We start from the raw sequence: 27,498 nt of genomic DNA on the forward strand, positions 1-27,498 counted from the left end.
TGCCAGGCCCTGTAGTAAATCTCCCATTTATAATAAATCGATCCATTTTCCAAATGTTATTGTATTTGAGATAAATTAACTTCTTAGTTCAGTCAACGTTTGAAGAATTTAATTTCACGTCCAATCAACTTTTGACGAAGTGGATTTTAGGTTCAGCCAAAGTTTGCAGGAATGAATTTTACGTCGTCCACTTTTGAAGAAATTGATTTTACCAAGTTGATTTAATAATGTGTTACTGAAAATAATCGTACGTTGGCAACGCGTTGAAGGCGTGTGGGCCCTCGGAGTGAAATGTCATTCCTTCCATCATTCTTGAGAATGTGGCGCCACACCTGTGACCTGTAGATTCCTTCTAAACTATAACGATCGGCCCAGGTTTATTTGTAATGTTGTTTGTGCCCAGGTTTATTGACTGGCTTAAAAGTATGGGTAGAGTTAGACGCTCCTTTTCCTCCGAGAATATTTTTGCTCAGAGATTTTTATCAGTTGATATAATTTATTACTTGGTGTCGGCTTTGAAATCTAAGGTGAAGTCTTGCAATCCTCATTGTCTATAAAAACTGTTGTAACGTTGCGAATAAATAACTTAATTATATGGCGTCATGGTTAATCATCTGTAATGGTAATTGATATCGAAATAATTTTAACCTTCGCCGTTGATTCATGGAAACGAGAATCCGATAGGAAGTAACGTTACGTTCATTCGAAAACTTAATTATGCTGCACTATTTCTGTATCAGTATCGTGCATACAGAATCAAGCACTACCATTTAAAAAGGGTTTGATAAGTTCCTAATTCGCGTACCAGACGTGTTTTGCATCCTGGTGCATCCCGAACGACCGAGGGAAGACTGAGTTGTGAAACACGAGCATTACTTTCCACCTACTTTGAGAGTTAATTATCGAAAATTCTCTCTCTCTCTCTCTCCTCTCTCTCTCTCTCTCTCTCTCTCTCTCTCTCTCTCTCTCTCTCGGTACTAACTTTATTTAATTCAGTTATGAAATTATAAATAATACTTATGCGTAACATGTAATTCAAGAAAAAATGTTCTTTTCTGGAAATAGCTTATTCATGTAAAAATCATCATAAAAGAACTGTGCTCTCAACGCGTATTCGGGCCCGAGAGAGAGAGAGAGAGAGAGAGAGAGAGAGAGAGAGAGAGAGAGAGAGAGAGAGAGGCTAATGTGCAAATGAATCTAGGAATAAAAGCGGCAGATGGAAAAATGCTGTCTGAAGTGAAAGTAATCCTGAAGTGAGTCTTTGAAGATTGCTTAATAATACAAAATAGAAAACAGGATTAAGTAAACTAGGCAAGAAGGTTGTTATAAGTTTAAAAATGGTTGTGGAAATAACTTGAGATAATATATATATATATATATATATATATATATATATATATATATATAATATATGTATAGTATATATATATATATATATATATATAATGTATATATTGGAAATTAGAGGCTTCAGGAAGGAAAGAAACCAGGAGTAAATGAGGCTACGTGTGAGATACTGCTATACGGTGGTGATATTGGGATTGTGCGGTTGATAAGGTTTATGAGGCATGTCAGAACAAAGTAAAAGTTCTCAGGAATGGTAGGAGGAATCATTTTCCACTGTATAAAAAAGCAAAGGGGATAGGAAACAACTGCAAGGAATTATGAGGGTTTAGATTTATCTAGTATACGAGGGAAGATTTAAAGTTGGATTTAGAGAAAGTAAGTTAGATGACAGAAGGATTGTAAGGGAAGAACAGTGTGCATTTACACAGGTAAGAAAGTGTTCATCAGAAGTTAAAATGTTAGAAGTTTGAAAGTGATTGAAAAAAAATGTGTACATGACATACTTAGATGGTAAAGGAAGAAAGGAAGTGATCAGTTCCCAAAACGGATGATGGTTGAAAGAGAGAATGGGTGAAACGAAGAAGGCGGGGCTTATGAAAAAAGGTGGAATAGAAACTATTGTTTCACTTACGAAAGCAAAGAATGGATGTACGTAGAGTGTAGATGGAGAAAGTTTTGAAACCCTGGAGAAGCTCTCAAGTGCTCACAACAGTCAGTGTTCTTTTAGGTAAAAAATCAGAGGCTTAATCAAAGGATATAATAGACAATACCAATTACATCGCAGCAGTGGTATAATCTTAATATTGAGGAATGCTGGTACCTTAACCTGTCATCACGCTATTTCCCACTAGTCCAATTTCTGGGAATGAATTATTGTTGTGGTTTCCACCTTAAAATCCCTCCTGTAGGTCGGAGTACCTTATTTCTTAGGATTATTGTCTTTCGAGATATATTTGTTCTGTCTACTACAAGTTGATTCTCTAGATATCTAAACCTGTTTATCTATATATCTATCTATCTATCTATCTATCTATCATCTATCTATCTATCTATCTATCTATCTATCTATCTATCTATATATATATATATATATATATATATAGAGAGAGAGAGAGAGGAGAGAGAGAGAGAGAGAGAGAGCGAGAGAGAGAGAGAGAGAGAAGTATGCCGGTGCGCACAAGAAACGATGTAAAAAGATATTCCGGTTGGATCAGCTTTCAGCCACCATCATCTTCAAAGTGATTTCTAGACTTCTGACTCTTCCAGTTTGTTCAGACAACCCTTTAAAGCGAACGCATAAAGCAGCCTCATGTGTATTCAAGGAAAGGTCCTTCATTATTCGTGTTCTTTGCCGTGGAGTATCTCCCGGGTGCCCGCTTATGGCCACAGCAAGATGATGGCAGTTTATTCGAGGTGTTAATGAGTCGAGTGATTTTTATCGTCGTTGTAGCTCGGCTCATATGATGGTTATCGTCGTGATTTACTGCGATGGTCGTTCGTAAGCTTGGGAGGTTTGGTTCTCAAACATTCTACGTCTTTTTCTTCATAAGGTTTCTCTTGTCCCATTCGATACTCCCTCGATTATCATGTCTGATTACCTTGACCATTTGCAGTTCATTTCTAATTTCAGGCTTGTTACGGTGCAGTCAGGTATTTGCAGACTGATGACTACTTTATATTCAGTTTGCCTTGTTGTTTTTTTCGTTTACCTTTTGTTATTGGTTATTGGAGAGGTAATCTTTCAGCGGGAATATTTTAATTATATATATATTTTTTAAATGTTAAATGTACATATTGTAGGTTATTTGTTGAAATTTATCTGATAACTACAATCTGTCGACTCATTTTCTAGTGGAATATGTAATCTTATTAAAAGATTCCCAATTTTGAAACAAAAATGACCAAGTTTTGTCTGCATACAAATTCTTGCAAAGAAAGGTTCATAATAATTGATCCGGAACTTAGATTTCATATAGTTTTATATATATATATATTTTTTTTTTGCCGGAATTAGTTATCAATGCGGGTTTTTTTCTTATTTATTTTTTAACCTCAACGGCGATAAGTAACTTGGCTTCCCATCCTATAAACTACGGTAAGCAACCTTTACGTTTAAGAAGGCAAATGAATAATCCGTTAAGACAAAAATGTGTATTTAGTCAATCCAATGAAACCCAAATAAGTAGGTTCACAATCCAAGGAGAATCTTATTTGTGAACATTTTCGTTGACAGATGTGTCATCATTAACATAGTGATGCAGCAGTTTATCGGAATCACAGGAGATCCACTAGGATCAGTTCTGCTTCATTACGACACTCGTATATTATATCTGCTTTAAAAGTTGATGTGTGGAAAGAAATGAGTCAGTTAAGTTATTCTGTGTTTCGACTTCCACTTTGATATGACCAGTAGGTTGATCAGTCTGTATTATACTTCTGTGAAAGAGAGCCGGTTTCTCTCTCTCTCTCTCTCTCTCTCTCTCTCTCTCTCTCTCTCTCTCTCTCTCTCTTCTGAGATACTTATTGATCTATGAATGAAGAAGAAAAAGAATATAGGTGTTTAAAACACTTATTTTCAGTAGATTAAGGCATTTTTTCTAACTCAACATTTGCTGTATACACATAGGCCTAAATACTGATGAAGTAAGTCTAATTGTTTGTATGCTTATTTCAACCACGCCGAGACAAGAACAGTTTCCCAACAAGTGACGTATCTGGGGGAAAACAAACATGCTTCCATTTTTAATCTGGAAGTTTGTCGTGTAAAACAGCAACCCAGGTACTTGTTGAATACCTAATGCGATTTGTAGGAGGGGACAAGAAACAGACGGTTTCCCTGTGATGGTCCATAAAGACTTCATTTACGTTCAACGGGTATGTTTCGTGTTATTATTGGGAAATGTGACATTTTTTTATTTTGGCCGAGAATTTATAATTGATTCGTAACCAAACAAATTCGTTTGCCGTTGTATTATTCGTGATTTTTGTTTGTGAAGTATTAAATGGTCATTACACTATAGGAAGGAATATGCCGTTGTGTAACTCATTGTTACTTCTTGTTCTTCCAGTTCCATCCTAATCCTTGCGATACTTGAGCGTTGCTCCAAAGACTTTAGTCGCTCAAAACGAACGCGTTAAAGGGCAACCGAAGTTTGTTATCTTCTAACACGAATTTATTAGATTTCTTTATTATTTTTTTCATTGCTTCGATTTTAATTAAGATATGGACATTGATTTTATCTTGAATCGTAGGATCAAAGAGGCACTCATAGGCTATGAATCTCAGAGGAAACAAGAACTTCAGATTATGTAACTTTTTCTTGTTTTTATTTATGATAATTTTTAAGGACAGCTGGAAAAAAATCGGAAGCTGTGACAGAGACAACATTCCATTTTTCCCTTTTTGTGTGTTTCCTATTTCCAGGCGGGTTCCAGTTACAAGGAATAAGCCACATTCATTGACTGCATTATCGCCGTGTGTTTTGTTACTCTGGAAGTGAACCCCCGTAGGAGGTTAGCGCCGTCTGTGCACCTCACATGCTGTCATTCTTTTTCCTGTACCTCCTTTCATAGTCTTCCTTCCATGTTCCTCTTCACCTTCTACCAATTGTTACATAGCGCAACTGCGAGGTTTTCCTCCTGTTATACCTTTTTTGTAACCTTTTAAGCTCAGTTTTCCTCTCAGCGCTTGGCCCTAGGACTAAATTGTATATTATGTTCTGGAAGAGAATGGAATTCCACACACACGGGCTATAGTACGGCCACGTCCATTTTCCAAACAAACATGGCAAACGCTATATCATGTTTTGAAGTTGTTAGCACTTCACCATGTAATGGATATAGTGAGAGAGAGCAGTTTCACGACTGTAACCATGAAAATATAAACGCTCGTAGATCCTTTAATAATGCCGTAAATGATTTGCTAGTCTTCAGTTACTGTTGCCAGTTGCCAGCGTGGACTATTTACTCCTGAGCATTTGGGTTTTGCCTTATTCACATTTTTTTTTTTTGTAATGCGCGCCTGTACTTGTGTTCGACTACATTTTTGTCCTTTTGTAAAGCTAAGGTTTTGAGCTGGGCTAAGGCGAAGTATTTAAAGTTTTAAATCTCTCTCTCTCTCTCTCTCTCTCATGCATATATATATATATATATATATATATATATATATATATATATATATATACTATATTCTCAAGGAAGCAAGGGAGATGTCTTCTGGTAACTTAATTTACAGCCGTGATGATGGGGAACGTCGCTCATAAAGCCTTTTGAATTACCAGAAGACGTCTCCCTTGCTTCCTTGAGAATATATTCGAATGACTGCTGTTTTCCTGTTATATAAATAGATATATATATATATATATATATATTTATATATATATATATCATAATATTATATATACATATATAGATATTATTAATATATATATATATATATATATATCTTAATATTATATATATCTATTATATATCTAATATATATATGATATCTATATATAGATTATTATGGGAAATAGGTAGCGAAGTATTTGAGGTGACATCAGATGTAAAAGTTCCGCTATTTGTGGATTGTAATTTAGTTCTTGTCACTGTAGAATTTTTCCTATCATATAAAGTGCATACAAATTTGCACTGTAATGAAAAACTCAGGAATATCACTGATAACTAGCTGTATAGACGCCCCAGGCGAAGAATGGGTTAAAAAGCCGTTAAAAAAAGATTGAAAATCTCCCCAGGGTCATATTTCTTCTTTATAGCCAAGCACACGATGCTTCGACTTAGATCTGAATCTCGGGTCAACACGGGAATTAAGTCGAATTAGCCGTGACATGGCGCCGTCATATACAAGAAGGAATAGCGCCGTATTTAATGTCTGCTGGATAGGAAGAAGTATTGAACGTTAAAGGGTCTTGACTTACCAGAGTTGGGGGCTGGGTCTCTTACTCGTGGTCATCCCCCCCTCCTTTTTTTTTCCAAGTAAGCAAATGTTGCACTTTCCAATAGCAAAGGCTACAGTTTATTGCACGGCAAGTTGTATCCAGAAATAGATCTCCTTAAGATAAAAACAATGTTTTGAATTTTTTATTTTACGCTGGATGTAAATTAGCAAGTGATGAGTTTTTGCGTTTCTGCCAAATTTCCAGGCCTCGTTTTTAAGAAGTTTCTGGAAGGTCTAAATAGTAAGTATTAGTGTAAAGACAACGTGATCAAATATTGAAGATACAGGCGGTTGTACAAAGGATACTAGAATATTTTCGTAATGCAATATCTGTAGGAATAAGTTGTATCAAGTTGACTGAATAGCTTAATATTTTTTATGTAACGCAACAATTTATGCATGCAAGGAAAAGTAACGACGAGACAGTAGTTAGAAAATACAAGCACAGATTACAATATATTCTCTATCATGTTTGGAGAAAGGAGCTACATAGATTCTCCCTCCACCTTGGTTGCGACCCACTAATGTTGGTTAACTACAAAGTTTTTAATTAACTGTGCCACCCAAGAGAAGCTCAGGGGAATAAAGTTCTTTGTGTCCATGAAAATGAGATATGTGATATATCTATCTATATATATATATATACTATATATATATTATATATATATATTATATATATATATAATATATATATATATATATATATATTATATACAATATATATATATTATAACATATCTATATATATACAATATATATATATATATATATACAAATTATATATATATCAATACAATATATATATCTTATATCCAATATATATATATTATAATACAATATATATATATACCATATATATATCTAATACAATATATATATATATATATTAATATATATACATTATATACATATATATATATACAATATATAATATATATATATATATACAATATATATATATATAATATATTATATACAATATATATATATATATATATAAAAACTATATATATATAAGTAGTATATATATTCATATATAACGTTCTAAGATATGGCGGTTACTAGTAACTCGAACAATAGAAGACTGTTGTAGGAGGAAGCACATCTCAGGTGGTCCTTAAAATACATTTATTGCGACGTTTCAAAACAGTTTCAGTTTCAAGGTATAAAGACAGAAAACAATAAAATTACCATTAAAAGCGCTAAAATACAATTACAAGACATAATACATTATAAATAAGATAAAAACTAGTTGCAGCAGAACCAACCATCAAGAGAGAAGGAAGGACGGAAGTCAGAAGGAACAAACCAGAAATGACAAAAGGCAACAGCTCACCTAAGGTAGAGAGTTGTCGAGGAAGACTGTTCAGTGTTCAATTGAGGAACGAGCTGTTTAATAAACAAGGACTCCAGGATTGTCAATAGTTTGCCACTCGGAGCCCGTCCGATTATTTCAAAATCTTTGCATTGTATATTATGCTTGAATTTATTGGCGTATTGTCTGACATTAGAAAAATTCAGGATTAGCAAGTTTGTTACCAGTTCGATAGCTAACGCCCTTATGACAATCAATTTTGATCCCTTAGTAACTTCTGTCTGGGTCCCACGTAGGTCCCTAGATTACATTCAGGGTAATTAAACTTGTACACAACACATGCGGTCATCAAAGGGTCAAGTTTATCCTTGAATTTAAACAAACTATCTAAACTAAGTGGATTTGTCGGGCTGATATTAAATCTGATAGCTGGTATATAATTAAATATTTTTCTTAGTGCATCATAGACATATTTGTCATGGATTAAAGGTGTATTTGCATAAAATGGAAGCTTAGACACAGTAGGCAAGGACTTTTGGAATGAAAACGTTATTAAGAAGTTTAAAAACATACCTGTGAAAAAGTGTTGTGGGAAAATAATTGCTTGTAAAATATGGACGTAAAAAGTGGATTTCATGATTAAAAAACTCCCAACTAGATGTCCTTGAGAAAGCACCATGAAGTAATGTAGATAAAAAGTTTAATTTAAAGCCAAAAAACAGAGACTAAAAATTTGAACCTAGTCCTGTGAAAGTTCTCTTCCTGTAAACTGAAGTGTTAAAATGATCACATTGTCGTAAGACTAAAACATCGAAGAAAGGTCGTTTATTACCACTTTCGCACTCCACAGTAAATTTTATATGTGGGTGTGCCCTATTAATAAAATCAAGAAAGCTTTCGGCGTCGTACTTGGATTTAAAAAGCGCGAAGGTATCGTCAACGTACCTTTTGTAGAACAGCGGATGGTAACTCAATGGACAGGTGTCTAAAAAGTACTCCTCCAGGGAGCACACAAAAAATGCCTGCACATATGGGCCCTAATGGAGAACCCATATCCATACCATCTATTTGAGTGTAACAATTATTATTAAAAATGAAGGCAGTGCCCTGCACTGCCAGTTGCAATAGTTTCTTAAAATCAGATTTGTTAAAATTATAAAAAAGAGAGTCAGTTTCACTAAAGAGTTTCTTGATAATAATTTTCATTAGTCTCATTCACATGTATAGGCAAACAAAGACTCGGCGTCATAACTGGCCATAAAGAGGTCTGAGTCCTGGCTAAGTATGGCTTCTTTGAAGTTGAAGGAATTTTTGATGTGTTATTAATTTAGATAGGTGGATAGATAGATCAGCTAACAACCACTGTCGAAAGCCGTACTTAGCTGAAGAGGACCTTGGTGAAGGTCGAAAGTCCGTTTTCTACAATGGCCTTTTCTTTTCTTAATCATTCAAATCAAACACGAAGAATGTGTTTTTATTGCGAGATAGAGAGATAGACAGGTTCTAACTCAAGACAGTGAAAAAGGTTTGAATCCCCTCCTGTATATTGATTTATTTTAAACCCAATATACAATTTTCACGATTTCCCTTATTATTCTAAGAACTTCTCTTGTCAAAAATCTAAACGAACACCAGCTGTGCAGTGTTAGGTAATTTCATGTGATCCGATTACAAGAGTTATTTCATGCTATGGCATAATCTTCTCAGCTGAGGTAGGATGAAGGGTGAACAGTTTCATCGTAAGTTCGTTGGTTTACTTAGATAGCTGTTTTGCTTCCTGTTGTTTGATTACACCTTCATGCGGGTAAACTGTATTCAGCAAACAAATAGAGAAATGATAAGTGGGGGAAATATAAGTGGGTAGCCCATCTTCACATAAGTTGAATGATCTTTGTTTGTTTTCAGGTCCGCATTCCTATCTAAAGCTGCCCCGTAGTGAATCTTATCAAGAAGATTTAGCTCAGGCTATTTAACAGCAAAACTGGGAAAGTGGTGATCTAAAGGGATGGTCCTAAATTTCTTTATCGGGACCTGGTGTCAGTATCCCTTCAGGGAATTGTTTTTGAAAGGTGCAAGGAAGTCAAATTACTAATTCAAGGTCTGATACAGTCAAGGAGGACAGCACACAATTGGCAAAATCAAAGCTGACGAATCTTACAGTAGTGTCAAGACCATAAGAAGTTAATGTTTGTTGGTATCATAATTGAATTAGAAAAAAAAACCGGAAACTTATCATCCTTGAAATGACGAGACACTGGGCTAGAAATAGCATAAGTCGAGGAGTTGTAAAAAGAGAGTAACCTTAAACATAGATGTGACAACTTTTAAAACAGTAGTTATTTGTAAATAACGTTTAACAATTAGCATTCACGCATAGATTATTCTGATAGATAATTTTAATATGACGAAAACTGTGCAACAGTTTTATAGTAAATGCAATGAAAGACTTGAGGTGATGTACGAGTATAGTGGCACTGCGAAACTTTAAATAAAATATGGATATTGAGGCGGTGCAAAAATAGTAGCCCTGATCACCTGATGATACGATATTGTTCTGAGGCATTAAATTAAAAACTAGATGGAAAGGCAAGAAATCAGACGGTGGCCTAAATCACAATAAAAGTTGTAGGATGCTGGTAAAGAGTTACTGTGTTGTTGCCTCCAAGAACGAATCGCAGGATATGGCAGGAATATTGTCTCAACAGTGTTAAAACAGGCCCTGTGTCATATGTAAATCAATATTATATCATTAGGTACATAAAACCTTTTGAACATCAGTTTTTGGGCAACGCTAGATATGTTTTAAAGCGCAGTAACAAAACAGCTTGGGGTATGATATAACGTAAGGTACCTTTCCCACCAAGAATCATCGATTGAGAGTGCTAGTATTTCCCAGTGAACCATGGAATATGAGCATGGTACGACATAAGTTACTTAATATTCTTTCATTTGCTCTGGTTCAGCCGAATACCTCAGAAACCACGCCAGTTACTGTTCTCTCCAGGTCATTTCAGCCTGTATTTTATGGTCATCAATCAAGATTAAAAATATAATAGAAATCCCAGAACTCTAAATATTGATGCTGGAAGAGATGGATAAACTACTCTCACTAAAAACCTTTTTTTGTGTGTGACAAAAGCATCTGGAGCCAAAGGTAAAAAGCCAAATGCAGCGCTAAGATTGATTTCAACAGTTAGAGGAAGCATCTGCTGTCGAAACTGTCTTGGAAGTAGTTATTATTAGTTAGAAATATATCAATAGTACTTAATTGTATTCTGTACGTACACTAGGTATCAAGAAGTCAGGATGAGAGTGCAAGGTACTTTTTAAGGGCCTAAAAGAGGAAATTTTCAGCAACCTCAAACAACAATTTAATGATAATAGCGCACCATTAGTTTTTGCAAAATACATTCCCATTCCCATTCCCAGACCTTTTTAAAACAGACCACAGCTGATAACGGACAAGTGTTTTATATTTAAGGGTGTACTGCTTTATTATCGTTACGATATACCTGGGGTAATGCATTTGAGGGAGAATTAAAACTATCTTCAGAAAAAAAAAGCTTGGGATTTATCAAAAAGCTGTAAATTACCGTACTTCGTATATTGTCACATTTAACGACAGGGGAGGAGTTTAGTAGAAAAATAGTTAACATTTTAATCAGTATCCAATTATTTACTTTTTTTGTCCAGCAGAAAGAATAATAACAGAAATAATGTATTTGCCATTATTGTTTCATGAGAGGAAACTCTAGCCTAATGAAGTGGGAATCATTACATTTTGATCTGTTAGAACTATTACTCATTGCAAAACAGGAGGGACGGTTACGAAGTCTTAAAGTTTTGAAAGATCTCTCCCCTCTGGGAGCCTTGCCTGTTGCTGCTTTGTAACTATGCTGTCTGTTATTTTGGCGTCAAGGAGAAATTTTTCGTCCTGTTTTGACTTGAGAATTATCGCATCGCCGATCAGTTCTCTGCCACGACAAATATGGTTCTCACGTCTCATTAAACAAGTCTTCTTTATCGAGAGAGCAAGAGAGAGAGAGAAGGAGGGGGAGGGGGAGGGGGGGGGGGGGGGGAAAGAAGAGAACGTGCCTGACTGCTTGCTAAGTCATGAGTAAGTCGATGGTTGGAGTTAAATAAGTGTTTTGTGAAAAAGTTCATTAGTAATCTTTTCAGAGTGGACAGCGGTATTTATTAATTAAAGTTTATATTACCTCATGAAATTGCTAATAACTATGTCTACTTCTAAGGGTCGTGAGTTCAGAATTTTGTTTTCTAGCTCAAATCCGCAATTACTGATGGAAAAAAAATATACAGTCTCTCTCTCTCTCTCTCCTCTCTCTCTCTCTCTCTCTCTCTCTCTCTCTCCTCCTCTCCTCCTCCTCCTCCTCCTCCTCCTCCTCCTCCTCCTCCTGGCTTGCTGCTGCATCTTCCAAAAACTGGAGATAAACAAATTTAATCATTGAGAATTTAAGGTGCACTTCATAGGACTCTCTCTCTCTCTCTCTCTCTCTCTCTCTCTCTCTCTCTCTCTCTCTCTCTCTCTCTAGGTTTTTCTTCTTCTTCTTCTTCTTCTTCTTCTTCAAGTTTCCAGACAGATTTTTATATGGCTAGTTCCCAGCAGGACCTCAGCTTGCATGATGACTAACAACATCGCCGTCAAGTCGCGTAGTTGTGACGGTTCCCCATCGGCTCCGAGATGAAGCAGATAATGTGGAGAAGCCAAATTCATCTTTCTGCACGAGGGATCTGAAGTCGTCTGCTTACCCTTGTACTCGTTAATGGCAGTCTCTGTTCTTCTGTTGCCGGTTCTCTTAGTCTTTCAGTCGTTAGAGAACGAGGTGTGTGCCAACCGAGTTTGTTTCTAATCGCTATTGTTTGTAGAGGAGGATCATTTTTGTGTGGTGTCGCTAATAATTGGCAGGTTTTTCTTGTAAGCTTCCCCTACATGATCAGTGTCATTGTGCATTATTCTATTTAGTACAGTATTATTGAAAGTGTAGGGGCAGTATTGAAGAATACAATATTATTGAGGACATCACAAAGAGTTTGATATTTTAGTAGTGTGAGGGTAACATTGCGCAGTATCCTGTGAGTGTCCATCCTGCCCTCATACCGTCGACTTCTCTGGCAAGAAGGATGATAGACAATTCCTACTGGAAATCGTGCAATTGTGCAGGGATTTACCTGTTCTGTGGCAGGTTAATAGTAAAGAATACAGTGACGGACAAAAGAAAGATAGTGCATATGAAGTCTTGTTGAAAAAGTATAATGACAATTACCCTAAGTCTACCAATGTGCAGCAGTCAATTGCAATTCCGATTAAAGCAACATCAGTGTCCGTCATGACGCCTCTGAAATCCTTCGCACGACTGACGATATTGATTGAGCAATAATATTGAACCCTGTAGGGGGAGACACGTATTAAAATTGAGTCAATATATTTGGTATCAACAATATTCAACTGCAGGCTTTAGAAAAGTTGGACTATCGTTTTCGAATCTTCAACGGGATTTTCTCCTGTGGTAAAAAAGTTCGGCTGTTCTATAATAGGAGGGAAATTATGGCCGTGTGTATTTCAGTGTGAAATTAACTTAATGCTTTCAATAATTACATTCCATATTCATTCCCTAGAACTTTGATGGCGTAACAATTTTTTTAACTTTAGTAATTAAGAGGAAGATTTAGAGTTGGGGTTGGTTTTGCTGAATACTGTAGATTCCTTCCTCAGTCGTCAGGCGATTTTGTAACAAGTGAAACAAGTAGAAGCAGTCGGAAAAGCATCTAACTGGCGTCCTTTGGAAGGCACTTAAACTTGTTTAGAATGGTGTGGTTACCGCCTATCATTGACCTAAGCGGTTTGTACTCTTGCACATCAGGTCACAGGTCCTGCGACTTTTTTTTTTCTTTTTTTTAACTTTAGCTTAACTTCTTTGCTTAAGAATGATTTGTAGACTGCTTAAAGAATTTTTATAGACAAGGAAAACAATGGAGACAAAAGAAAAAAATAGGGACAAAAAAATAGGGACAGAGAAGCAAGAAGAAGAGAGAGAGAGAGAGAGAGAGAGAGAGAGAGAGAGAGAGAGAGAGAGAGAGAGGGCCGCGTGTGTACGAGGGGAAGCGGAACCAAAGAAAAAAGTAATTCTTTAGGTAACTTGATCTGAGGAATAAGCTGCTTTCATTCATAATTTTAAAGTCTTCGCTCAAGTATCCAGACCAAAACAAACATTGACTCTCTTATCTTGAATAGATGCGTCGAAAGTAAGTCCCCCTCTGCATCCCACCCCCTCTCCCTCCCTCTCTCTCTCTCTCTCTCTCTCTCTCTCTCTCCTCTCTCTCTCTCTCTCTCTCTTCTCCTTCCTCCCGAGTCCTTAAGCAAACAGATTTACTTGCGAAGGAAGATGCCATTGATATGATCATATTACCCTCCTGTCTCCCCTGCCCCCCCCCCCCCCCCCCTCCCCCCCCCCCCCCCCCCCCCCCCCGTCTGCTATTTTTGCTATTAGGTTTACGTCATCTGTCGTGTATGTATTTCAGCCATTCTTTGAATGACGCTATAGTCTCTTGGATTATCTATCAGTAACTACATTCATAATATTTCATGTTAAGATTGCTTCATTCCGTTATGTAAATGTTTGTTTTAAAGCTATTTTGTTTTCATGGGAATTATAGTTTGGTTATTAAACCACTTAGCTTACCTAGTATTCTGTTAATCCACGGCAAAGGCTGAAGACATTTGCGTTGATTTTTTAGTGATTGTTAGTTTCTGTTTTTTTTAAATGGCAGTTCACAACATTCAGACACACAAATACAATATATGTAATTTGTTTTAGATTCATTGTGGTGTTGGTGTGTGATCCGAATGCTTACAAAAGTGACGCTTTGTTGTCATGTTTAGAATTGAGAGTTTTCATCACAGTGGTAAAAAGGTCTCATCTTTAAGAGGACACGACTTCCATACCATAGGAAAAACTCAGATCTGTGACATTAGAGTGACGCTTATACAAGCTTTTTGAGACACCCGTCTCTCCGGGTGTTTTAAGATGAGATAAGACTTAAGAAGGTGGTGGGAAGAGAGCGGAAAGAAATTAGGAAGAGGAAAAGAAAAGGAAAAATTAATTGCTTTTGTCAACCTGAAGACTTGGATGTCTTTTGGTCTACTCTGCAAAGTTTCTGTTATGAGCAGGATTATTATTGATCGAGTCTCTCTTATTCATACCAGCTCGTCAAAACAGTATAAGTAAATAAACATTTAACATAAATATGAAGTAAATGGATTTTTTCACAGCTTATAGTTTCATCGGCAGTTTTATGCTAAAGATTTCTCGATGCCTTTGTTGGTTAGAAATTGAATTAAATTCTGCCAGATTTGATATATATATATATATATATATATATATATATATATATATATATATATATATATATATATATATATATATTATATATATTATATATTATATATATATTATATATATATATATATATATATATATATATATATATATATATATATATATATATATTATATATATATATATATATATATTATATTATATATATATATATATATATATATATATATATATATATATATATATATATATATATATATATAAACTTCGTTGAATGATATCTGGTTGTCTTGTAACCAGCACAATAGCACTCTTCCTGTGAGCGGGAACGCGATTTTGAAGGAGACTACTTATGAAAGGTGGTCTAAACAGCTAGCTACAAGAACTTAGTATTATCAAATTTTGGGAAAGCCAATTTGTAGAGTTGCCAAAATTAGTTTCTGTTGTGATTAAAATGCCAAGGGATTTTATGTCAACTATATATTTTCAGCTTTTTTATTTGTAAATATAACGTGTTTTCTCTTGCAGATTAAAGCGCGTTTTTAATACATAATGTTACCCACAGTTTGCGTATGTGTACAGTGCATTTGGTAAATCAGTTTGTAAATATCCAAAGCCTTATCTCCTTTGAAAAACGCATCAGAAATTCCGAAACGCTAAATTTGAGAGTCGTGTTTTTGTTCCTTTAAACTTACAAGTCGGTTTGATGTGGACGCAGCTTCTTCAATTCTGTATAGAAGTTAAGAGAGTTTTTCTTTGCAAATTCGTATCATCACTGCTCTTTTATATCTCTTCATCATTTGTAGCAAAGTGTTTTCACACATAGTCGTAGTTCGTACACGTCTCTCTCTCCCGGACTAAAAAGAAAAAGCCAACAGATTATGTCAGCTGACGACAGTGACGGTACGACCCTTGTGTTATATGTGACGGCCGTGTAATATTGTTAGAATTTAATCTACCGCTCCGTCTGATGTTTCAAAGAACTCGCATGTTATAAGAAAAGTGAATGCATCATTAGACAGTGATGGTGAAGCAGTTTGTTTCTTGCCAATCTCTCTCTCTCTCTCTCTCTCTCTCTCTCTCTCTCTCTCTCTCTCTCTCTCTCTCTCTCTCTCTCTCTCTCTCTCTCTCTCTCTCTCTCTCTCTCTCTCCGGTTATGATTTTATTGCATTTACACTTTTCGTAACAGTTCACATTATTTTATATTTAAGGAACTAATTACCTATGATCTTTTTATTAGATTTTAAATAACAACGAACTTAATTAAAGTACTTATTTTCATCGAAACTTAAGGCATGTGTAGTATTTTACGCGTATTTAATATCTGCTCTTGCATTTAAACATTTTTTCTTTCATTTATATACATCCTTATCATTTAATGGCACGTAAAATATTTATGCTTCAATATTGCATGGAATGATTGTTTATCATGAAATCATTTGCAGTAAAGTAGAAAATTACATAAAGGCAAAGTTATGGGAATTGAAATTAAACCAGTATCACGGTGGCAAGGCCATTGGCCCCTTTCCTATACTAAGTAAAAAATTGTAGGATTACAAGAGAAAGAAAATTTACGTGAACGAATTTTACATAAGTTTATGTACAAAATCTCTCGAACGAACAAACTTTTGTCAAATTTGACGATATACTACTCGTGTTCTGGTCACATTCAGTTGTCGTTTTCATTCATCCACGAATATTAAGAGCAGTATTACACAGGGAGACGCTATCAATGTAAATAATTGCAGACAGACAAATATACTACATGCACAAGCTTTGAGATCCGGGTTTGGATGTTACTGTGTGAAATGGAACAGATAAATGCATGCGGGAATTGACTGAACTAATACATGCTGCAGTTCAGTGTGCTAAGCCAAGGTATTGTTGCTGATTTGCATAACTTGAAAAAATTTTAGGCGTTTTAATAACGTTCTCTGGCTTCAGGAACCGCATGTGACTTTTGTCAAGTCTTCATGCGACTAAAGATAATTTTTTTTTTATTTCTTTTTCAATTAGCAGAGGGTTTCCAGCGTTGTAGGCTGTAAGATTCTCATATGACGTCATGTTTCATTATTATCTTTCACTCTCCATCCAGACCTTTGTTTTCATCTTGCTTGCTTTCTGTCTAGCCAGGGTTGAGTGAGGTGGTATTGAATCTTTTAGAAATATTGTTGGGCTCCTCTTATGCTGCCTTCAAAGCTCCGTTGGAGTCATCGGAAGGCCAGACTCCTTAGAGCTTACGAGTACTTCAAGAGGAAATTCAAATTTCATCTCCAACTTCTTACTATTTCCCCTTAATTTATTAGTCAAAGCTTCCTGAAAATAAATGAGCATATGTGTCTTACATACTTTCCTACGGTTTCATGGTGCTCTTTTTTTTTTAGTCTTTTTGTGCCTGTAAATCATTCAGTAATGCCCCTTAGTTTACGTTAAAAAGATCTGTAGTTCCACTGCAATTGGCCCTATCACTTAGCTTCATACGGGAAGTATGCTTTATACCATGTTAAAATGCTATATCTAAAAAATTTAGTCTTTGAAGTCTTTTTGGGGTAGATAGTGTACTTCCCTGGTTGCTGAATGAGTTTGCAAGTAAAGCACCTCATGCTTTTATTTTATTTTTTTTTTTGCAGCATTTAAACCATCACAGTCTTATATATTTGCTTCCAAGAAATGTAACTCCAAACAGTCTATTGCACTTACTGAAGTTACTAATACGGTGTCTTAAATCTACACCTAAACTCTTTGAACTTTAACATTTAACTTTTCTCTGAACATCAATAGTAAGCATGTAATCTTCAAGAGTGAGATTTAAAGATTTTGCTTCCTTCCAAGTTATCCTCCTTCACCAAATGGTGTTAAGAAAAAGTGACGGGGCTAGCAGCCTCATCCTTAAGGCCTGTTCACACTAGGAAACATTGTTTGGAAACAAAGTTTGCAGAGTGTTTGCAAATTTTTTTTACTGTATATTAGTTTCCTATCCAGAATGGAAAACATTTAGTGTATTTGTATATATACACATGTATAATGTATGTTTGTTTATATATACATGTTTATATATTTACACGTGTATATGTATTTATATTTGTATAAATACATATACATATATTTAAATACATACATATATACATTTCATTCATACGTGTTTATATATTTGTAAATATATGTATAAATGTATATGTACATATACACCGGTATGTGCATATACATATTTACATTTTCATATTTTCATATGTGCATGTACACATTTACGTATGTAAATGTGCATAGGTACATATGTTTATATACACATGTGCATGTATGTGTGACACTCCCTTTCTCTAAAAACTTCCTCACCCATCTCTTTTTCTCTCTCTTATCCCTACTCGAGTGCATTAAAACTGCCAAGTAGAATGCAGAGGCTACTGCACCGACAAGCATCCTGACGACAACTGAGGTCCGGACAGGAAACATTGCTTGCATACAGTTTCCAAACTGTTTGCAAACTGTTTACAAGCAATTCCAAGAAACTGTTTTGCAAAATTTGTTTCCAAACAATGTTTCTTTGTGTGGACAGGCCTTTATAAACTTGCTGAGACCATACACTTTCACGCTTCTGGCGCTTTCTCCTTTAAAGGAGAAAAAGCATATGGTTAAAGATTATATATGTATATATACTTATATACATATATATATACATATATATATATGATAATATATATATATATATATATTAAAAGTGTCCCATGAAAACACCAAAATATAGAAAGTAAGTACTATATTTCAGAGACTGCTGTCTCTCTCTTCAGGTAAGTAATGGCTCCTTTTATTAGTAGATGGAATTCTGTTGCAGCAGACCATTTTTACCAGTCATGTGTAATATACTAATATATATATATATATATATAATATATATATATATATATATATATAGAACTTATATATATATATCTGTATATATATAATTATTAGTATGTTTGTTTTCGTAATTGATTCATTAAACAATATTGTTTGTGAGCAATAAAACTGGTAAAAGATTTGGTCCCCAAGAATATTTGCCAGTTTCAAATGTCGTTGAGAGAAAAAGCCAGATCGAGGTTAGTCTCTCTCTCTCTCTCTCTCTCTCTCTCTCTTTCACCAAGTTTTGGTTATGAACCTCGAAGCGATAATGATCCGTTTATAGTCTTTTTGGTGTGTTTGAACAACTTGGGCCCTTCCGATTTTATTGAGTTTTCTGGAGACCTGTTTGAAAGCATTTTTTTTTTTTTTTTGAGGGATGACTTAACCTTAAATTTGTTTTTTTTTTTCTCTTTTATTTGTTTTTTAGGGGTTAGGAGACATGATCAAACAGTGTGCGAAGACTTTTTTCGTACCTTTATTACGAAGACTAGATCTTATTTTTAAACAATTAAGAAAATAATTTTAAGTCGTCAAAAAAACCTGATTAATATCCTAGCGCCTCAGCGGCGTGGTTGGTATGGTATTAGTGTTCCACCTCGGTGGTCGCGGGTTCGATTCTCGGCCATTCCATTGAGGAGTGAGAGATGTGTATTTCTGGTGATAGAAGTTCACTCTCGACGTGGTTCGGGAGTCACGTAAAGCCGTTGGTCCCGTTGCTGAATAACCACTGTTTCCATGCACCGTAAAAGCACCATACAAACAAACAAACAAAACAAACTGATTTATATCCTTTAGTAAATAAAAAATGGTGAGCGGTAAATTTGCAATTGGATGTGTTTAAATTTGTATAAGTGTTTTTGGTTACTAACATGGAAAAAGAAAAGAAGATTAATCTCTATTAAATTGCCCCGGGCATAGACTCAGTTATACGGTTTGTGATAAAAGTCTACGGGATATAAACATAACACCACATTTTCCTTCTCTCACTGGCAGTCGATGATATTCACGTATGCTTTTCAGTCTGCTGCCCTTAGCTACTTTTATCGTCATTTTTTTTATCCCCCGAACTGAGTCAGACCTATATAGACAAGGCAAAAAACTGCATGATACATTTGGATATTTGAATAGGATAGGAAGCGGTCTTATCTTAATGCCTCCATAATCTCGAAAGAGATCCTATGTTCGTGTAAGGTAAATAAATATATTGAGATTTGAGGTTTCGAAGCGTACTGGCTGTTTTTTTTTTTCTGTCGATCCCAGTGTTGCTGTCTTTGGTTGCGTTGGAGTTTCTCTCTCTCTCTCTCTCTCTCTCCTCTCTCTCTCTCTCTCTCTCTCGTTATTTTTTATGCTTCCTGTTGCACTTTAGATAAATGTCCTTTTAGACAGGTGAATTAATCAGAACTCAGAAGTAGATATTCTTCAAGATTTTCCAACCATATCAACTTGAAGGGATTATTAGAACTGAAGATTTTATCCTATGAAGCTGGATGAAGATGCGTTTAGCATTGAGGTTGAGAACCACAAGTATTCTGATTGTTATTATTTTTTCCGTTATTTTATCACATTGACAAAATGATAATAGATGGTGTACATTTCTTACAAATCCTACGTACTTGTATACTCTTTATTGAACAGTTAAAAGCCCTGGATGTTCTGCGTAAAATCAGCCACAAATCTTTACTTTCAGATTAACCATATTGATTTTAATTTCGCCCGAACCATTGTTCAGAGGATAAACTTTTATTCTGTCGACATGTCACGAGGACCTAACATTATTTGAAACGAACTATGACCATTATCCAATCCAGTTATACCCAGCGAATGGTTTCAATAGATGCTTTTGAACGCTGAAGTGACTTATTTGTTGACAGAAAGAAAGGGACGGGATCTTGTTTGCAACTGATGCAAATCTTGGAATTTTTCAGTATGAAAATTTGATAAACAAGAGGTCATCCGCCAATGGTACAAGTCATAACTGCTAATATTAGGAAACAGAAACCAACCATCATAAACCACTCTATCTAAAAGAGGAAAATATCTAGCAGAAGCCGACATCCACACCGGAGAATAGTATTCTAGTACTACAGGAAGGACAAATGGCCAACAACAGGTTGCCTTGATTTTATCACTTGTAAATAAATGAGGTCTTACGAAGAATACGTAACTACACCATTTCCTAATTCGCTCCATCACGGTTGAAACTATATTATAGGGCAGCTGCATTTCTATGTGGAGACATTACTACACCCAAAAGTTTTGCATCATTGGCATACTGAACAATCATGTTTTCTAGGCCAACAACCATATACCTTGTACAGTATGAAGCAAAAGTCGTGCGACTTTTTAACTGTTGTACTGGATTGGCGTTGTTCTTGTATTAAATCTTATATTTACTTTGTAAACTTGTAAGTATTAGGAAAAGTTGGTCACTCGTTATTAAATATATTGGATTGTGAAACGCAAAAATATTTCATGGTACAATAATATTACAGAATGAAAACTAAATATGTTACTGTAACATGAATCCTCGGCTCGCCGTGACTCCCTCGAGTCGTGGAAGAACCGTCAGTCTGGATGCAGTGAAACTGAAAGAGGACACGGGATGAAGTGAAAACGGAAAGTTAGGAGAGCATAGTCTAATGATAAAAATGGATGCATTTGAGATATGAATTCAAAGTTATAACTTCTTTTCGCTTTTGTAGTTTTATGTATAAAGCAAATGTTAGTCAAGATCATGATTTCGATACTTGCAATAAATTATGACAAGTCTTAGCTTAGGCTATAGTCAAGGCTACATTGGTCTAGTCTCCCGAGGGGTTTCTTCAATTTGAAGAAGATAAATTAAGAAGCGAGGTGGAGAGTAACCTTCGCTATTAGAAATACAATGAATTCTACCGTTTTATTATTTTACTTTTACTTTAGGAATGGAAGACTATATATCAGGTCGGACATTATCAGCCACATCTATTGTGTGCAGATTCTGCAGAATGACAACAACAATCTTGGGCTTTGCTATAGGCTTTGATAATATACTAGGCTGTATTTCAGATAGCAACAATATCTAGTTGTGAAATTCTTCCAGTCTTGGTGTGGTAAACTTCCATCATTATTTTCTTATTATTATAGGCCAGTCAAATGAGAACAAAAATGCTGATGAAGGACACAATTTACTGAAAGCTGCAACTTGTTTCATCACTTTCATAATAGCGTACTTCATAACATATCAGTTTTGCACTATGTAGAGAGAGGAGAGATTGGACAGCGCATAGTAGCCTACCTGCTATGCAATGATTCGTATGTCAACAATTGCGCAACCCATAGTACAATTTAATGGGAAACCCTGTACTCTTTAAAACGTGTTCACTCAGATGTCCGTCAAGACTTTCAAATGAGTTATGCACCATTTACTATATACAATGTGGACTTTATGCAGAAATAAAAATATTTAATTTTGCTGGTATGTTTCTTATACAGTTAAGCCATAAAGTTTTGCAGATATGGCAACTACATTATGGTTATTTTCTATGCAGTCTTTAAAGATTGGTAAATTATCTTTGCAGCATATACCAGGGGCAATGTGTACTATATTTAGAAATAAAAATGTTAATTCAGTCTGCTGAAGTTTGTATACACTTGAGCAATATAGTTGACCAATTTGTCGACGTTATGTGCCTTTCTTTCCACCATGAATTTACAGTCCTGTTTGACACTCTAGAGGCAGAACTAATTATTATTGCTCTTTATTCATGGGTAAAACTGACACAATAAAATTTGACAACAGCATTGTAAAATAATTGTCATCTCCAACGCTCTCATCCCATTTAAGCTTCATCATAGGCATATATAATATTAATAATAGCCTAGGTTCAATAGCCTGATAACTATCAGTCAATATTCACTAGTCTGTACTATTGGTTGAGATGACAAGTGAAAGAAGCTTCATCTTAGGCAAGGTCACAATTAGGGTTTCCAGTTAGGCCCGGGATTTTAGGACACTTAGAAAATAATCCGGGGATTCCCCGGGAAATACAAATATTTTTACATATATTTTCATGTTAACCCTTCAAAATAAATGTTTTATACGGATTAAAAGATAAAATCTTAATAATAGGGGTAATGAAACAAACAGCATTAATTTTGGCATTTGATACTAAGAATATTAAGGAATATAACTTTCAGTGAGTTACATTGGCAAATTTGGTGTCATCTTGCAAAATATAAAAAACTGATTTTGATTTTTTAGTAGACATGTATTTCTTGAAATACTAAATAGCTTTGCCCAACAACTAATGGTAATTAAGGATACAGAAATTACTCAGTCTTCATTTATGACACTAACTACAGTGTAATCCAGATGTTATAAAAACAATATATATATATATATAATCTGTATATAATCTATATATAAATATATACAATTATATATAAAAAAATATATATATTATATATATATATATATATATATATATATATATATATATATATATAAAATATATATATTTAATATCTGATTCGCTCTAACCTCAGAATATATATTTTAATATATGTTAACCGAAGGGGAATTTCTTATAGACTAAAAAATTCCCCTTCGGTTAACATATATGGAAATAAATTAATTCCAAGGTAGAGCGAATTAGATATTATAGGACATTTGTAGCTCAATGTATGTATATGAATCACGGTAATGTGATATAACTCGTGTAATGGTTACTTGCGGACAAAAGCACTACAAAGTTACCGAGGTCGAGGTGGGTTGATGCTGACTCCAAAACAACGAACACCTGAGGGTATTTGAAGTTGAGAGGCGGCATAAAACTTATATCATTTTGGCGGTGGCGGGTTGTGGTTTTAAAGCTTCACTATGTGTCCTGAATTTGTTGGTATGATGGTTTGCGCCCATGAACCGACAAATTTCTTATTGACTAAAAAATTCTCCTTTGATTAACATATATGAAAATATATTAATTCTGAGGTAGAGCGAAATAGATATTAAGGACACTTGTAGCTCGATGTATGTATATTAACACACACACACACACACACATATATATATATATATATATATATTATATATATATATATATATATATATATATATACACACACATATATATCTATATATATATATATATATATATATATATATATATATATATATATGTGTGTGTGTATATATAGATATATATATATATATATATATATATATAATATATATATATACACACACACACACACACACACACACAGGGTATAACATGAGTTTATGCAAATATTTTGAGAAATGAAATAAAAGGTCCTTCTGAGCAGAAAATGTTCTATAGACCTATGCATTTTAAGGCTTCGGTTATTGGTGAGGCAAATTTTTCAAATAACGGTTATCATTAAAAGGCCAGGTAAGATGGCGCGCACGGGATGTCGGAGAAGCACGGCTATGGGGAGGAGAGGGAGCTGATCACTTCACTTGTTACTCATGCCTCGCTATTCCACCAAGAGCGTGTTCGAGTTAAAAGTGCCAGATTCTTTATTTATTTTGTGAGCAAGAAACTCGAGACAATGCCTTACCGTTCCAGTAATGTGGAATATGCAGACATGATGTTTATTTATGGGTTTTGCAACAATGAATTCCACTGTCATTAAAAAAGGAAATCGGCTATTAGGCCGATGTGATGTGAATAGAATAGTACTTCCAAATCAATTGTATTATTTAGATACTACTTCCAAATCAATTATATTATTTAGATACTGAACAAACAGGAAAAATGCAAGTATCATTGAAACCTTCCCCCTCTCCATCAATGGTATTCACTGGAATCCGATAAAGAAACGAAAAGCAAGCCGAATGGAATCTTCCCGTCATCAAAGATAAGCCTATTCACTAAACACCGATCAAAGATTTAAAACGTATTTTCAAAAATCTCTCGTTCTCCATCGAAAGCATGCATCATACACCAGTCAAAGGGAAAAACACACTTAAGAAAATGATTTCATCTCTGTCATATAAAAAAGAACGAGAACATTATGGAAAATTCACTTCTTCTTAGTCTTTCCTAAAACTTATTTTCCCCCTCAAACTTCATTAGTTTATATAAAAGTGCCTCATGATAAATAAAATTGAAACCAGTACTAATATCTTTTTCTATTAATCTGCCCTCAAAACCCCTTATGAAGGTTCTCTTGCAAATTGCATGTCAAATATAAAAGAGTATCTCGGCTAAACACATTGTTTATAAGCTGAGATTCTTAAGGAAAATAATTCTGCTAAATGGGATCTGGTTTAGTTCCAAGCAATTTTTCTTCGTCTATCTTAATTTTTATTCATATGCATTTCAATTTGCACATAGTGGTCAAGGAACTTATTTTGGCAATAGGAGAGATGTGGAGAGGACACTCAAACTACAGCTTAGAGTTTGAATCATGTGGATAATTGTATTTCAGAAGTGCAAGTGGGCAAACAAATAAATATAATATAATTAGGCTATATATTTCATTCATATTTTCAGGAGTTTTTGCTGGTGAACTACCTAGAGTCTGGTGGCAGCCAGGAACAGCCGTCCAAGAAGGTGATACAATACAGCTACAATGTCAGGTAATGTTCATATTGTATTACCTTATGTAATGTTTATGTTCATGTAGAGGTAATTAAAGAATAGCCTTACTCCTCTTATTATTTATAAGTTATTGTTTTCAATAATGCTGGAGAATCTATGGTATGCTAGTAGAGGACAGTTTTCATAGTTGGGATCACCCAGTTAGTAAATTTTTATCTGAGTAAATTTTTCAAAGCAAAGAACGTGGTTTATTTTCAAGTCATTGAGGAAAATTCAGGGTATGGTGAAAGTGATTTGAGTTAGGTAGATGTTCAGACCAATTATTTTTTATGTCAAGTATCGAATGATTTCTTTGAAATGAATAATTTGAAATAAAAAAGAAAACTCAAACAATTTATGACAAAGAAAAATTACTATAAAAATGTTTGACAAACCTTTCATTCCCATCGTAAATGTATTATAAATGGTGTACTTCCATAATGTATATGTTTTTAAATGTTGAAAACCGACAGGAAATGAGGTCATTTGGCCAGTTCTCTCATGCTATATATGAATTCTTCTCTTGGGATATCCTCGAGAAATGGTTATAACCTGCCCTATTTTGCCACTCAGAGAGGAAATGTTCGTTCAGGTCCACAATGCTGGGATGCTTGGCCAAGGTTATCAAGTAGACATGACAAAATTTTTGCAGAGACCCAGCCATTAAAAAAAACTCTTGTGTCTTATGGACTGTCCAATTCTAAGATGGCACAAAGGAATTTCTCCTCAGGTTATCTTATTATACAACCTTGAGATAGCTGACCTGTTAATTTTCAGCATCGTCAGTTTCCTTTGACATTTAATTTTAAGGAAAAAGTCCCTATAAGACAGTTTAATGAAACCGATTGCCATTCAGAGTGGTGCTCATTTGTTTCAAGGCACCCATGTATGTGTGTGATGGCAACCAGTAGACGTCACCTGCCTGTCCTCTATGGTTCAGTAAATAAACGTAATCTAAAATCTCTCAAATTAATGAGCGTTTCAGATTAAAATTCAAGGTCTGAAATGCACCCTGTAAAATAGTGAGAAAGTTCAGTTTCGCCTTGGAAATTTTTGGAAGCAAAATGAAAAAACTGATAGGCGAGTTACTGCATTATTGAATATTTGGAAAAGCTTTTCTAAAGTAATATCATCTTCAGATTTAGAGCCACCATTATTTACAGGGATACATTTATCTTGTGGAGTGTTCTAAAATGACAATGGGAAATTTTTTTATTTTTCATCGAGTCCACTTAAAATATGTGTAGTAGGTAATATTTGGTAATTACCATGGAGGGATTGCCTAATGCTTTTGTGACAGCATGATTGATGAATAGATTAAACTGGGATTAATGGATGTAACACTTTTGTGGGTGGTCTTTGTTTTAAGGAAAATGCCTTTCATTTCTGATTGCCTTACTAGTGAAAGAATTTTGGAGTCTTAAGAAACTTAATTCTACTCTGAACCGACAAACTTTGGAAATAGAATTCTATAAGGAATCTCACTACTATGTATTATAGATTCACGTCACCCGTGCATCTCATGCCCAACGCCAGTTCTTATGACGCTCCAACAGCCAATCACTGGGCTGGAAACTCTGTCTCTCTCGAGAGTTCACAGAGACACCATCAATGATCTGACCTCTTTCGAAAATTATAACTTTCATTACACCTTGGTTGTACCCACAGAAAAGTAGTGTTTCCGAATTACATCACTAAACATCAACAAGCCAATGATTTAAGAATTGGTGATGATAAAAGAATAATTATGAAGGAAGTCGTAATAAATAATAAAAAGGAATAATGAGAGAGATATAGGACGACTGATTGTTGCAAAAGAAAAATCAATGGTATGAATAAATTTCTCCCATAAGGTATCAGTATCTAAGTAACATTTTTTTTCACATAGTGATAATGGTAGTATTCTTTTCCCCCCATAAGACATCTTCTATCGAGGGGTTGTGATCATGATGATGACGGCATCGAGAGCAACACGTTAGCAACACCTGACTACACGAAGATAAGAGAGAGAGAGAGATTAATATTCTTAATCATTTGCTTGTTATTTTCATATTGATAGCCCTACCTATAATTTAT

At 34.8% G+C, this 27,498-nt stretch overlaps 1 pseudogene; it reads left to right on the forward strand.

Moving 5' to 3' along the window:
- LOC135220690 (lachesin-like) overlaps positions 1-27,498 on the forward strand; it is a 136,419-nt pseudogene that overhangs the window by 85,408 nt on the left and 23,513 nt on the right.

Source organism: Macrobrachium nipponense, chromosome 2, assembly GCF_015104395.2.
Source record: "Macrobrachium nipponense isolate FS-2020 chromosome 2, ASM1510439v2, whole genome shotgun sequence".
NCBI lineage: Eukaryota > Metazoa > Arthropoda > Malacostraca > Decapoda > Palaemonidae > Macrobrachium > Macrobrachium nipponense.